The 16,335-nt window shown below is 47.4% G+C and overlaps 1 pseudogene; it reads right to left on the bottom strand.

Moving 5' to 3' along the window:
- On the bottom strand, positions 520 to 1,547 carry Rpsa-ps4 (ribosomal protein S4, pseudogene 4; annotated as a pseudogene).

Below are 16,335 nucleotides of genomic sequence, written 5' to 3' on the forward strand. Positions count from 1 at the left end.
TGAAAAATCTAAGCCTATAGAAATCTGATAAGACAGTTTTAGAAAATAAAGTAAATATCACTCTAGCAAAACCCCAATCATGGACTTGTGTCTGTTCATTTGAAACGACTTCGGTGGTCTTGTTCAGCTGCTGGAACCGAGCTCCAGGTATCCTGGCTTCACCAGAGAATCCCGTACCTTTTCCCTCCCTGCGTCAGAAAAAAATGCTTTCTCTGTGGCTGCTGCTCCACTGGGTGGCCTGCATGGGGGTCGTCCCTGCCCCTCCAGACTGTGACTGACAGGACACGCTCAGGGCTCTTCACTCCAACCCAACCCTGGAGGCTCCTCAGGAGGAGAACAGGCCCAGGCTCCCTGAAGAACAGAGAGCAGTGAGAGGCCGGGTCCCAGGTCAACCGAGAGCTCGAGATAAGACACGAGTGAACTCAGCTACTTAAAATACATAAATTAAATATAACTCATATACCATATGATTTGCTTTTCCATCATGTATAATTCGGCATGTTGCTTTTTTTTTTTCTTCAGCTTTTAGCAACTTTATTTTCTTTCCATCTTTTTTCCCTTTGCTCAGGCGTCTGCAGAGCAGCTCAGGACCACTCAGTGGTGGCTCCAACCCACTCAGTGGCCTGCGCTGGGGGAGCTGCTGACCAATCCTCAGTGGCTGGTTGTGCACACCAGTCTTCCGTGGGGAACTGCTGGATGGGCACAGAGGGAAGCTGCACACCCTCAGACCAGTCAGCCACCTCAGGCTGAGCAGCAGTGAACTCAGGAGCTGGTGCGGTCCATTCACCCTGGAATTCCTCCTCGGTCACAGCCTTCTCGGCAGCAGCCTGCTCCTCCTTCTCAGTCTCCTCTGGGTCTCTGTAGAAGTAAAGATCAGGCATAACCTCCCATGGGTGCTCACGGGAGATAGTACCTCGCATGCAGAGTACTTCCCTGGCCAGCATCCACCACATCAGACCCACTGAGTGAGCTCCCTTGTTGTTGCATGGGATGGCAATGTCCACATAGCACAGGGGAGAATCTGTGTTACACAGAGCAATGGTGGGCAGGTTGACATAAGAGGCCTCTGTGAGTGGCTGGTGGTCAGCCCTGGGATCGGTCACCACTAGAAGCCGTGGCTCCCTGAAGGCTGCTTGGATCTGGTTAGTGAAGGTCCCAGGTGTGAAGCGGCCAGCGATTGGAGTGGCTCCCGTGGCAGCAGCAAACTTCAGCACAGCTCGCTGGCCTGTGTTCCTGGAGGAGATGACGCTGACGTCAGCAGGATTCTCGATGGCAACAATAGCTCGAGCTGCGAGCAGCAGCTTCTCCCAGGTCCTCTTCAGATTGATGATGTAGATACCATCACTTTTCCTTTTGTAGATGTACTGCTCCATCTGAAAGTCAAGGTTGGTGCCACCTAAGTGGGTTCCCGCAGCAAGGAATTTGAGGACACCCTCCTCCTTCATCTGCAGGGCGTCAAGGGCTCCGGACATTGTGTAAGCTTCCCTTTAAGTTACGATGGGAATCAAGAACAACGCAGTATGGACCCGTCCCCGGGTAGTGCGGAAAGCGCCTTTTTTTTTTTTTAATCATATTTACAAGGTTGAGCAAGCTTCTCTTTGTGATTCCAGAACGTTCTTCAGCACTCCAAAGTACAGCCTCGCACACCCATCGTCAAGCTAGTGGGAAGGAGAACATGTCACTCCCGCGTTCCTGTGCTGGCATTTCCCCTTCCCTCTGTGAGAAAGAAATGGCCTTCCTTTATCCTCCTGGGGAGGACTGGGTAGGGAAGATGCAGGAGACAGCTGCCAATTAGCTCTCTGCCCTTGGGCCTTGACATTCAAACAGAAGAACAAAAGGCCCTAAGAGGCCATCATTCTAAGAGCCAAGGAAACTGCTCATCCTGAGTGGCTGGGAGGGGAACACCTCCTTCAGCTGTCTGGGACTGCCTCATAGTCAGGCTTTCCCTTACTGTTAGAAAAGCAAAAAACCCGGGGTGGGTCCTCTCAGCCCGACAAGAACAGGGGCTATAAAGTGCATAGTGAAAAATGCCTTTTAAACATAAAAAAACTAGCTTAGCCAGGATCCCCACAATACCCAAGGCTCTATCTAATAACCAAAGCCAGTGACATCACTCACTTCAGATAACCAGACACAGTCCTAGAATCCCATGACACCCATATAAGCAGAGTCTAAGAGCAATGATTTGCTCTGCACATCTGGAGAAACTCCACCTTCATCTGCCCTGTAGCTGGAGGGTCTCTCCCAGGATTCTGACCCTCAGATCAAGAGACTTCTGTTAGAGACTGGACCTGGCCTTCAGCTAAGATATGTCACACGGGAGAGCAGCCTTGGGAAGACAGGCTTCAGGCCATAGTTAGGAATGTAGAGTGTGAACCTTGTGTGATGGTTCACACATGGGAGAACAATCTTTAGCAGCCACGTGGCAAGCAAGAACCTAATAACAGAATTACAAAGACTTGCAGAACAACTACGGGGGGGGGGGGGGGGGAGACGTATTTCATTTCACAGCTTATAGCTTATAGCTCATCACTGATGGAAGCCAGGGAAGAAGCTTAAGGCAGGATCCAGGAGGTTGGAATAGAAGCAGGAGCCATGGAGGAGTGCTGCTTCCTAGCTTGCACTCCATGTTTTGATCAGCTTACTTTCTAGTGCGCTAATGAGTCTAAATAGACAGTTCCAAACCAAGGAGGCATGAGTGGACAGTAACTGTTTTTAAAGATGTTCAGCGTCCTTAGTCATCAGGGAAATGCAAGTCAAAACTGCTTTGAGATTCCTCAGAAGGGCTGTGGCGAGAAATCGAATGATAAGTGTTGGAGAGCGTGAGGGAGAAGAGGAACTCTTGCTCACTGTGGCTGGGGATGCAAATTAACACAGCCATTGTGGAAATGGAAGGGTTCTTTGGGAAGTCAGCTGGATAGTGTTTTGCTGGGGCAAACACTTGAAAGAACATTTCGTTGTAGTGGACACAGGTGAAAGGCTAAGGCAGACTCATGAAGGAACACTTCACTGAAGCAGACACAGGAGAGAGGATGTCCTGCTTAAGCAAGCAGATGAAAGGACATGTGATGAAGGATTCCTTGCTAATGACACACATGTATTGGTCTGCCTTACATTGTGTAGTTGAGCTGCATTTGTCTGGATGCCATAGAGAGAAACGCACCAAAAAGGTGGTGACGTGCTACAGTTTGTTGCTACTTCTAAAGACTCGGGCTGATTGGATGCATGTGCTGAGGCCTGCTGGAGCAGGGCACGTGGAGGACACGTGATGTTTGGAGGGTATAAATAGGACTCCACTGAGTGACAGAGAGCTTGGCTTGCTGGTACAGCTAGCTGTGCAATGCTTGTCGATCTCGTGTTTTCTCTGGTCTTCACTTCCCTGAGTGAGGCACAGCTGAGAACATCTCCTAGTGTTCCTCTGGGTCCCTCTTGCTGACTCAAGCTGAGGCTGAGGCCTGGCTGTTTCTGCTAGGTTGTGCCACTACTCGCTAACCCTGCTGGTGTATCTGTAAAGTGTTCACAAACGGATCGAGCTGCCACTGCTGACCTGTGAACTGAACTGTTGATTTCCAGACAGCACAGACAGGAGTTGCTCCAAAGAACCTTTCTAAACAGGTCCACTTCCCCTGTATCCTTTCTTTCCCACTATCTCTGCTGGGTGATGGGCTACGAGAAAGGTTAAAGCATTTAAGAGCCATCATTAAAATTAGGATTTAAAAAAATTAAAGTTACACATTGTGGAAATCAGTTTGGAGATTCTTCAAAGAATTAGTACTATATGACCGTGTTAGTTTACTCCTGGGCATGTACCCAGAGAACTCCCATAACCCAGCCATCACACAGATAGCTGGACAACCATGTTTATTGCTGCTCTATTTGTAATAGCAAGAAAATGTCCATCAACAGATGGATAATAAAAATGTATGTCTATAAAATGAAATACTATTCAGCTCTAAAGAAAAATAAAATTGCCACATTTTCAGGAAAATAAATGGACTTACAATATATAATATTAAACAAGTTTACCCTAACTCAGAAAGAATAAATGCACTTATTCCCCCATATGCACATCCTAGCCCACAGTGCATACATGTATCTGTGTAAATGACTGTAAGGGTAAGGATGGCATAACATGCAGAAAGGAGACCAAGGAAGGGTAACATTGGGTTACAAGGAAGATGGAATGCAGGCAAAAGGGTACAGGAGTCAGTAAAGAGAACATAAAGCTAGTTGTTTTTCTCTTTTACCTGTTTTTTTTTTCTTTTTCTTTTTTTGGTAATGGTTAAGTGTTGCAGTACGTATTATTCGATGGTTTCTACCCCACCTTTGATCATTTAGTTCGCAAGCAAAAGACACAAAACCTTTATAATTATAAGCCTTAAAGCACTAGAGCTGGGCAGATATCAACCCTCTAAGACATCTTGTCTACTACTCTGTCAGTAACTCAGAATATTTGTAATATTCTACTTGGGCTGCTCCTGTTCCCACAGGCTGGCCCTCATGGCCATGTGGTCATGATCCACCTACCCCATAGTGACTTCTTCTTCCTCCTCTCTTCCTCCTCATGGTCCTGGCCTCAAACCCCAAGCCTGGGAACCAAGGCCCCGCCTACCTATCTTCTGCCCAGCTACAGGCTGTAGCATCTTTATTAACCAATCACTTGAGGGGCAAGGTTTATACAACAAAAACTGATGGGCATGAAGATCTGCTTATCTTGAAGCAACTGGGTCTTGGCTTGCTTTTGAATACAAGTAGCATCAGACCAGCCCACTACAGAAAAATGCATTAAAAATATAACGGAGAGAGGTGGTGCAAAACTCTTAGAGAAGAATGGCCATTCTAACTGTATAAAAGTTCATTGAGATATAGAGTTTGGGACTGGTGGAGGATTTCAGTGGCTCCCTTAATCTGAGTAATGTTTTTATTTGTGAATTCATTACAATAAAATAATTTTATCTTTTAAAACAATCAGTAAATCATGAGCATAAAAGAATTTCACAATAAGTGCCTAGAAAACAATTTCAATAAAATCCTAGCAGAAAGTGTCCTAGATCTGGGGAAAGTTGGTCATGCAGGTATAGGAGAAATTGAGACTATGAAACAAACAAGACCAGAAAAGAACCTCCCCACATCACCGCACAGCTAAAACACTGGGAACGTCTGCTGAACGGTGCAAGCAGAAACAAGCTGCAGATAAAGGTGGACCCGCTAGAATAACAGCTGATTTCTCAACAAAATAATCATAAGCCAGGAGGCCTTGGGATGGTGTGCTTCAAGTTCTGAAAGACAAAAAATCGCCAGCAGAGAATACTATACTGAATTGTACCTTCAGTATTCTGAGCTTCTGGGCTAATATCCACTGAACAGTGAGTACATATCATGTGTGTTCTTTTGTGATTGGGTTACCTCACTCAGGATGCTATCCTCCAGACACATCCATTTGCCTAAGAATTTCATAAATTCATTGTTTTTAATAGCTGAGTAGTACTCCATTGTGTAGATGTACCACATTTTCTGTATCCATTCCTCTGTTGAGGGACATCTGGGTTCTTTCCAGCTTCTGGCTATTATATATAAAGCTGCTATGAACATAGTGGGAGATGTGTCCTTCTTACCAGTTGGAACATCTTTTGGGTATATGCCCAGGAGTGGTATTGCTGGGTCCTCAGGTAGTACTATGTCTAATTTTCTGAGGAACCACCAAACTTATTTCCAGAGTGATTGTACCAACTTGCAAGTCCACCAGCAATGGAGGGGTGTTCCTCTTTCTCCACATCCTCACCATAATCTGCTGCCACCAGAGTTTTTGATCTTAGCCATTCTGACTGGTGTGAGGTAGAATCTCAAGGTTGTTTTTATTTTCATTTCCCTAATGACTAAGGATGTTGAACATTTCTTTAGGTGCTTCTCTGCCATTCGGTATTCCTCAGTTGAGAATTCTTTTTTTAGCTCTGTACCCCATTTTTAAATAAGTGGATATTAGCCCAGAAGTTCGGAATACCCAAGATACAATTCACAGACCACATGAAGCTCAAGAAGAAGGAAGACCAAAGTGTGGATACTTCAGCCCTCCTTAGAAGGTGAAACATAATACACATGAGAGGAGTTACAGAGACAAAATTCAGAGCAGAGACTGAAGGAAAGGCCATCCAGAGACTGCTTCACATGGGGATCCATCCCACATAGAGTCACCAAACCCAGACACTATTGTGGATGCAAACAAGTGCTTGCTGGTAGGAGCCTGATACAGTTGTCTCCCAAGGGGCTCTACCAGTGCCTAACAAATACAGAGGTGGATGCTCTCAGCCAACCATTGGACTGAGCACAGGGTCCCCAATGGAGGAACTAGAGAAAGGACCTAAGGAGCTGAAGGAGTTTGCAGCTCCATAGGAGGAACAACAATATGAACCAACCTGTACCGCCAGAGCTCCCAGGGACTAAACCACCAACCAAAGAGAAACATGGTGTGACTCATGGCTCCAGCCGCATGTGTAGCAGAGGATGGCCTAGTCGGTCATCAATGGGAGGCAAGGCCCTTGGTCCTGTGAAGGTTCTATGCCCCAGTGTGGGGGAATGCCAGGGCCAGGAAGCGGGAGTGGGTAGATTGGTGAGCAGAGGGAGGGGGGAGGGGATAGGGGGGTTTCGGAGGGGAAACCAGGAAAGGGGATAACATTTGAAATGTAAATAAAGAAAATATCTAATTTAGAGAGAGAGAATACTATACTGAACAAAACTACCTATTGTAACGGAAAGAAAAATGTTTCTACAATGTAGACATGTTAAAGGAATCTCTGATTGTCAAGCCAGTACTGCAGAAGGTAAATACACTCATGAGGCTATAGTAAAGACTTGTTAAAACAGTAGTTACGGATGCTGGAGAGATGGCTCAGCAATTAAGAATACTTGTTGCTGAGATTCGGGTTTCCAGCATCCACATGTTGAGTCACCACCACCTGTAACTCCAGTTCTAGGAGATCCAACACCTTCTTCTGACCTCCACAGGCACAGGCAGACATGTATGTAATACATATACTCAGGCATATACATATAAAAATAAATAAATTAAGCCAGGTGTCATGAAGCACACCTTTAATCCCAGCACTCGAGAGGCAGAGGCAGAGGCAGGTGGATCTCTGAGTTCCAGGCCAGCTTGATCAACAGAACAAGTTTCACCACAACCACAAATACATGGAGAAACCCTGTCTTGAAAAACCTTAGTTAATTAATTAATTAATTAGTAATCAAACAAAAGAGGAATTTAAAAAACCAAGAATATTAAAAAACAACAACAACACAAATTTTGGGTTGAAGGTTTTGTTGGTAGATTGATGTTTTCCCCTCTTCTCTGGAAATCCTGCCTGGCCACTTCAGTCTCTAAACCCCACTCTGAGAATCTAAGCAAGGTTCACCCCCCCTAAACTCCCCATATCCTCTCCCACCCTAGGCCTCTAGCTAGTCACCACAGATACCCCTTGTTTGTGTTCTCACTCCCAGGCCTCTCTCACACCCCTTCTCCCCATACCTGACCACCATCTTCATTCCCCTCCTCACCACCTCTCATACCCAAGTCCCTCTCTCCATCCACCTCAGCTGCCTCTTTAGTTTCCCATTCTGAGTAAGGTTTGCTCATCCTCCCGTGGGACCTCCTTATTACCCTTATTGGGTCTGTGGATTGTAGCTTGGTTATCCTGCACTTTAGGACTATCGTCCACTTAAAAGTGAGTACATACAAGACGTGCAGGGATAAAGATGGGGCTGAGTCAGAGTGAACAGCCATCCAATGACTGACCCAACTTGAGACCTATCTCATAGGAGAGAGCCAACCCCTGACACTATCAATGATACTCTGCTATGCTTGCAGACAGGAGCCTAGCACAACTGTCTCCTGAGAGGCTTCATCCAGCAGCAGATGGAGACAGATGCAGAGACTCACAGCCAAACATCAGACGTAGCCTGGAGAGTCTTATGGAGGAGTTGGGGACAGAAGTATGCAAGTCAGAGGGGTCAAAGACATAACAAAAAGACCTACAGAGTCAACAAACCTGGGACCATGGGGGCTCACAGAACCTAGGCCACCAACCATGGAGCATACAGGAGTTGGACTTAGCCTCCCCTACATATTTTTAGCAAATGTGCAGCTTAGTCTTCACGTGGGTCCCCTAACAAGTAGAGCCGGGGCTGTCTCGGTATCTGTTCCCTGCCACTGGATCCCCTTTTCCCTACCTAACCTTCCTGGTTGGGCCTGTGGAAGAGGATATGCCTATACCTGCTGGGACTAGATGCCCCAGGATGGAATGGTACCCAAGGGGGTTCCCCTTCCCTGAGGAAAAGGGAAGGGGCAATGGTGGAATGTGCATATTAATGATTCTCCAATTCAAAGCCACAGGCCAGGAGATTGGCTTAAGGAGACCTTGGGTTGGAGAGATGGCTCAGCAGTTAAAGCGTCTGTCTTACAAGCCCAAGGACTTGACTGGTATTTCCAGAACCCTCCTTAAGAAAGGAAAGGGTGGTGGCAGAGGCTTGTCATCTCAGACTCAGGGAGGCAGAGACAGGCTCACAGTCTAGCCAGCCCACCTATATGACAAGTTCCAGGCCAGTGAGGGACTGCACCTCAAAAACTAAAACAAAACAAAAGGTGGATGGTGTCTGATCTCCCTGCCCAGTGCTCCTTCAAACACATCCGAGAGGGGTCGAGGGAGGGAGAGGAAGAGATCTTAGCACCAGATACCAATTCAATCTTGGGATAAAATGTTGGGAAAGAGGTACTTCAGACAAATGGAAGCATAAAGCAAAAATCACTGGTCCATCTGACAAAACAGACTGTGAAAGAAATGTAAATGAGGGGCTGGAGAGATGGCTCAGTGGTTAAGGGCACTGACTGCTCTTCCAAAGGTCCCGAGTTCAAATCCCAGCAACCACATGGTGGCTCACAACCATCTGTAACGAGATCTGATGCTCTCTTCTGAGGTGTCTGAAGACAGCTACAGTGTACTTACATATAATAAATAAATAATAAATTTGAAAAAAGAAATGTAAATGAGAGATGGTCAGTAAGGGAACAGCTCCCCCCCCCCCAGAGGACGTTTCCACTCTAAACAGGAGCACTGAGCCACAATGCTCCTAACTTCATAAAACAAGCCCAGATGGATGGAAATGCACAGATCAACCCCAACAGAGTGCCGTCCATCCATCCCTCATGCTCCCACGGAGTTCCAACATGAGGCTCAGAAGCCAGGAACTAGAAGCAACATGGCCACACCTCTGTCCTGTTTCTCAGTCTGTCTCCCCTGAGAACAATGCGGCAGCACCCAGCAAAGGGTAACCGCTGTGTTCTCTGCCTCTGAACCCAGCCACAAAGAAAAGCTAAGGAACCTAATGAGGGCCTAGACTGCTAAGCTCAGCTTTATTAATGACCCATCACAGACAAACAGATGCTTAGCCCCTCCCACATGCCCTTGGCACTCACCCCTCCCCTGCACGTGGGCCCCGAGAGGGACACCTGGTAGTTCCCGCAATCCGTGAGGGCTTCTCACCAACAGACCTGGGCACTAGAACTAGGGAGTTAATACCCACCTCAGGTCCCCTCAGGCCTAGATCAGCCGGTCCTTTGCACTTGCCTCTGACAGGAAGTCTAGAGGCCAGGGCCGAGCAGAGCAGCCCACACTGCCAACGCTCCTCATATTGACTTCCTGTCCCTCAGGCCACCCCCTTGCCTAGCGCTTTCTGGATTCATACATGCTCACTCCAACGCCCTCTTGGGAAGCCAAACTACAGCAAAGGGGAAGACCAGAGCAGCTCTCTACAAAGTCTCAGATCGTGGTGGCAAGGGAATGGACTGAGATCAGGGAGAGCATGAGCCACAGGAGGCTGCCAGGACTTCATTTCTGCACGTTTGCAGGCCTACATCCACTGATCCTGCAATCACCAACTGAATCCTGTACACAGGGAATAGTCCCTTCTCCTTGCTGTCAGGGACGGTTCTGCCTGGTCTACCACGGACTATGAACAAGAAATTAAACACTATAGCTGCCAATGGGAAACTCTAGGCTAGAAAGTAAATGATAAGCTAAGTGCTTAAAAGGGAATCCGTTCTGAAGGCTGGTCAGGGAGGAACGTTCTGGGGTCCCTTGGATGTCTGAGCTGAGACCATAGGGGACAGGAACCTGGGGTAGGGGGCAGATTTGGTGCCACTCAATCTGCTGCCCAGCTGGCTCAAATGTCTACACTCATGGAAACTGAGGCTCAGAGAGACAAAGTCTAGCCAAGGTTATGGTACAACCTAAGCAACAGTGCCAGGCTTCTGGGACTGCCAGGCTACCCCCACTGCTCTGGGTCTTGCTTTGAGGATTTTTCCATGTGTCAGTCTTTGAACAACCTCTGCTTTTTGTTCCTGGATCCCAAATAAAACCTATTACCAGTGACCTGGGAAGTCACCTCTTCCAGGAAGGCTTTCATCGGCTGCCAAGCCTGAGGCAACAGCTTCCTCTGTGCTTCCAAGGCCTGTGTAGTGGCTATTCCTGGTTGTCAACTTGACAATATTTGGAATGAACTACAATCCGGAATTGGAAGGCTCACCAGTGACCCTTATCTGGAGGCTTGGAGATCCTTATCTGGATCTTGGTTTGAAGATCTTGAGCCATAGTGGCTATGGATTCCAGAAGATTGAATCTCCGAGTTTAAGGAACACACCTTTAATCTGGGCTACGCCTTTCATCTGGGATTAAAGGTGTGGTGGAACACACCTTTAATCTGGGCTACACCCTCTGCTGGAGACAATATAAGGACATTGGAAGAAGGGAGTCTAGCTCTTGCTCTTGCTCCTTCGCCTGCTTGCTGCGTGAGACTGAGTAACTGCTAGATCCTTGGACTTCCATTCACAGCTGCGACTGAACAATTGTTGGGAATTGGGCTGCCGACTGTAAGTCATCAATAAATTCCTTTACTATCTAGAGACTATCCATAAGTTCTGTGACTCTAGAGAGCCCTGACTAATACAGGCTGCTTATTCAGCAACAGTGGTATGCTCTTAAAGTCTCTTCTGGGGCTCTCTCTCCTTCATGCCTGTCACAGGGCCACAGCAGAGTTCCCATCCTGAGTGTGCAAGTTTTCTGTGGCTGTGAGAGAATATCCCAAAGCAGGCAACTTAAGGGAGAAAGGGCTCGTTTTGGTTCACAGTTCCAGAGCTGCAGAGTCCACGGTGGTGGGAAAGGCACATCAACAGTCAGGGGACACGGCAGCCCCGGTGTGAGACCACGTTTCTGTCCACATATAAGAAACAGGGAGGACAGAAAATGGTGGCAGGCTCAAGATACAAATCATCAAATATATAAACATAAAATAGAAATCCTCAAAGTCCCCAACCCCAACCCACTGGCATACTTCTTCCAGCAAGACTCCACCTCCTAAAGCCACCAGAGCCTCCCCAAACAGTGCTACCACTGGAGACCAAGCGTTCAAACACATTAGCCTATGAAATGGACATTCCTCATCCAAACCACCACACTAGGTTATGCAGTCTGAAGCAGGCCCCCAGAGAAGCTAAGTCAGCTGGGAAGGTTCTTAAACACTTCCGACCTGGAATCCAGGGAGGAGAGCCCATCTCTGATCCAACAGCAAGCCCTGAAACCACCAGAAATGGGCCACAGTGGACTGTGACCACTAAAACAGGAGCACAAGAGAAGAATGAGTATCTTTGCCAGGAGAGAAGCTGAGGCAAGAGATGAAGACAAAAACCCCTTCCATAGCTCCTGAAGGCTAGCATCCTCCTGTGCCCACATTCTGTAACACTAGCCACTAGCCAAAAGACTCCAGACACTTATGCCCAGGGAATATTAAAAATCAGAGCATCACAACAAACATGGGACAGATCACCCTCTCCTTGAGTCCTTTGAGGCTGTGTTCATTTGGAAAATAACAACCAACAGTAACCCAGGCCAAACTGGATGGGAGAGCCCCTGAGGCTAGAGGGGAAGACAGCAGGACTGCCCCAAGCATATACCTGTACGGACCGCAGCTGCCAGCCCCTCTTGCCTGTGGGGAGTTGCCCTAACTCTTCCCTCACAGGCCAAAGGCGTGAAGTGGATCCCTTGCCATGGCCTGGCCGAGCCTTTGGTGTGAGCTGCAGAAGGCAGCCCAGGTTTACCTGGAAGCTCAGGGTCACCAGTCAGAGCGGATGCTTTGAATTTAGACCCAAGTTTATGAGCCGTGCCTGCCGCCAGCAGAGACAGGGCGCAGTCCTTTGCAGACCAGTGGCTGAGGGAGGAAGGCGTGCTTTTAATGGAGTTGCCTGTTTCTCCCAAATATTACGCTAGGCAAGGAACTTGGAGTAGAATGAAAGGCGAGGGTCTAATTTTAGACAGTACCTATGAATGAAACTTGACCCGAGCCTGGGGAGGAAATACCTTCCACGGTCCCATGCCAGGGCCAGCGTGTGCGATTTTCTACTGAATCCGGCAGCTCCAGCAAACAGGTCACTGTGGAGACCCGGCTTGTCTTTTTCCTGCACTAAACCAATGTCACTTCTAAACATACCGCCCTCTCTCAGCTCACTTCTTTTACAAAAAGCTCCTGGTCACCATTCCCTCGTGTTCCGGCTAGTTAACCTCCAGTTCCTCTTTCCTCTGCCCTGCCCTTCCTGACCAAGAGCTCAAGACATTAGGTCAAGCAAGCCTGGGTGCCACACCATCAGAACCAAGTAGCAACTTGGGATGTTTGGTGACTCTCTTGTCTCCTTTTAGCCTCTGTTTACACATCTGTAAAATGGGATGGCAACTTCGTAGGGCAGTGGTGATTGATAGGTAGGGTAGTGTAAGTCCTGGATCTCTGCCAAGGGCATCTTTGAGCATCTAAGCTGAGCATGTGTCAAGTTTTCAGTCCTCAGTAGGGCAGGTGTGATAGTTAAGTAATGCTAGGTACCAAACTGGAGGGGCCATTGACCACCAAATAGATGATCAGACACCCTCTGGGCTATTTGTGAATGAAATTAGCATTTATATAAGTGGATATGAGCAAAGACAGTTTCTTCCTTATAGAAGTGGACTTCCTTCAACCAGGGAAGACCAGAACCACACAGAGAAATGCTTTCCTCAAGCAGGTGTGAACCCAGGAGCAGGCAGCCCTCCACCTGGACCACAGCACTGGCTCTCTCCTGCTTCAGTGGGAAACCTTGTCTCAAGGCAGTAAGGCAGACAGCAATAGAAAAAGGTATCTGACATCTTTCTCTGGACTTCACGCTCACACATGCAAACACATGCACTTGCATACTTATGTGTATGCAGCGCATGCGCGCACACACACACAGAGACATTAAATAAATAAAGTTAAAGGTGTTACTCAAAGGGCTGGAGAGATTGGAGAAATGGCTCAGTGGGTGGGTAAGGTACTTACTACCAATGCTGGTGATCTAAGTTCAACTCTGGAATCAACAAAGTAGAAGCAGAAAACTGGGTTTTTCAAGTTGTGTACTGACCTTCACACATGTGCTGTTCATATTCAAATGCTTGAACATACACACAGAGAGAGAAAGAGAGAGAGAGATTCATACACACTCACACACACACACACATACATACACACACACTCGCACACAGGCTCACACTCATGCACATACACACTCACACACATGTGCACGCACACACACTCATGCACACAGTATAAAATTTTAAAGTGCAAGTGTAGAGTCTTTTCTGAGACACAGGCATTCTCTTAACTGTGAGCTCTTTTAACATTAAGAAATAAAAGTCAGGGGTTCAGGTGGTGGCTCGGCTGGTGAAGCACTGCCACGTAAGCGCCGAGATGTGATTTTGGGATCCATAACCTCCATGTAAAAAGCCAGACGCTGACTGCAGCATCCACCCACAGTTCGTGTACTGAGGAATCAAAGCAGGAGACTCCCTGAGAGTCCCCTGGCTTGAGAGCCTACCCAAATCGGTGATTTTGGATTCCACGAGAGAATCTCCCCACCAGTGATTCTGGGTTCCGTGAGAGAGCCTGTCCTCAAATATAAGATGGAGACTGACCGAGAAAGACACTTGACATCAATCTCCGGCCTCCACACACACAAGCAAATGCATGAAAACAGGCACACATGCTGTGCCAGCTAGTTTCATGCCAACTTTACACAGCTATAGCCATTTGAGAGAACCAAATCTCCATTAAGAAGAGCCCCCAGAAGATCTGGCTGTAGGTAACCCTGTAGAACGTTTTCTTAATTAGTATTTGGTGTAGGAGGTAGGCTGGTGGTCCTGGGTTCTATAAGAAGGCAGGCTAAGCAAGTCACGGAGAGCAAGACAGTAAGCAGCGCCCCTCCATGGCCTCTGCCCGAGCTCCTGCCTCTGGGTTCCTACCCAGGTGAATGCCTACCTTCGGAATATATAAGCCAAATAAACCCTTTCCTCGCCTGCTTTTTCGTTACAATGTTTCATTATAGCAATAGTAACTATCTATAACTAAGGCACACACAAACACATATACACACCAAAAAAAGTTAAGTTCCATATTTCCGAGATACAATGGTTCGCAGTAAGCATTCCTATTCCAAAAAGGAGGATCAGGGCACAGCAAGGGAAAATCAGACCAAAGCAAGACTGAAACCCAGCAGGGCAAACAACAGATCCTGCAGTTCCATATCAGGCAGGCACCTTGGACTCAGAATGGGGTCATCTGGGCTCCAAAGCCTGTGCCTATAGCACACATCGCCTTTCTCTTGGACCAGTTCATTCCTGCAGCCTTCCTTATTGGACACCCTAAGGTCTGGGATCTCCGGCATTCCATGGCCTCCTTTGCAGGTTAAGCTTCACCTTCGCAGTGTCACACAACAGCATCGCGGGAACTCCTTTTAAAGGATCTGACCCTTCGCTGAAGCGCTTGGCCTCAGTGGCTACAACCACTGGAACCTTGGCGCAAGCCTCCCTAGCCCCTCCATCTTGCATTTTGCATACTCACAAAACTATTAGGTCATGGAAGACACTGCCGAGTTCTGCGGCCAGCATGAGATGTAGCCTGGCCCCTTGGACCACCGCTGCATTGGCCTCTATGCGCTTCCCAGAGTGACCCTAGAGACACACTTCCCTAGGAGGTTCGCTGTTGTTGCGGTTTTTTTTGTTTGTTTGTTTGCTTAGTTGGTCTGGTTTTTGGTTTTTAGTTTTTGATTTTTGGGTTTTTGGTTTGATTTGGGTTTGTTTGTTTTGAAGTAACATTCTAGGTCTAGGCTCTCTCCTTTCAAAAGAATTTGCACTTTCAGAGGATCGTAATAGGTGGGCTCTTCTACAGGGTACCTTTCCTATTGTCCCAGTGCGGAGCATAACGTTTGTCTGTAATGGTGCTCATCTCGTTGATGCTTCCTCAGTATCAGCCTTGTCCATAAGTTTAAACTTCCTCCTTTCCCCCAGCAAACAGCACTTTTTTTTCCTCTTACTGTACACCTAGATAGAAGTAGGCACAGGCAATCATGGTGCCACCTGAATGTTATCCTGTCTTGAGCTATCCTTTGCCAAACCATTTTGTCTATTGATATTTAGTTCAGTCTTGTTCAAGTTCTCTGGACACATGAGCACCACAGCCACTCTCTTTGCCAGGTTATAACACAAATGGTCTCTCTGCCAAGCCTTGATAGATTCCCTGCCTCCCCACCCCCATTGCCTCATAAGCCAGGCTTTTCCTACCCTCATTTCTGTTGGTATTCTGTGCAAGAAGTCATGAAGTTGGCCTGGCCTGGCTTTCTTGAATGCATCGAGGATTTTTTTCAGATTGGAGTCCATGGCTCTTGGGCACTCTGTGCCTTTTAGCTTCGGAGACCCCCAAGGCACTCCCTCAGACACTGAAGCATGCAGGCTGCCTTGTGATTCTCTGTGTCCCCTAGAAGTCAATGAAGCATATAGAAGCTTGGCTGGACAATTCATCTTAGACATTAATCTTGTGTACCCTGTAGAGCTTGCAAGTATCACAGTATCCTGACAACTACTGTAGTACTGATCCTGGCAATTGTATTCTGTTTTTGATAAGGGTATAAAAAGTCAAACTACTTGGAATACACTTGTTACAGCCCCAGTCTCGCTGTTGACCCCCTCCAACCTGTGCCTAGTCAAAGATTCATTTCGAAGATTCAGTGATGCTGGGTAACCTTGGCCTGGTAAGGAACGCTGATGCTTACAATTCTGGTCTCCCACTAAGTCCTGAGCACAGCATTTTAGGGCTTTTCCTGTGTAAATGTTGCGAGTTCTTCCACATTACTCCCATAAATCCACATAGCTAGTTTTACAATCTTCTGCATTAGCTGCTTTCCTCGTGGCTGCAACAAAATACCTGGCAAAGAAACCTAAGGAGGGGTTTCTTTGG

Source organism: Mus musculus, chromosome 11, assembly GCF_000001635.26.
Source record: "Mus musculus strain C57BL/6J chromosome 11, GRCm38.p6 C57BL/6J".
Taxonomy (NCBI): Eukaryota; Metazoa; Chordata; class Mammalia; order Rodentia; family Muridae; genus Mus; species Mus musculus.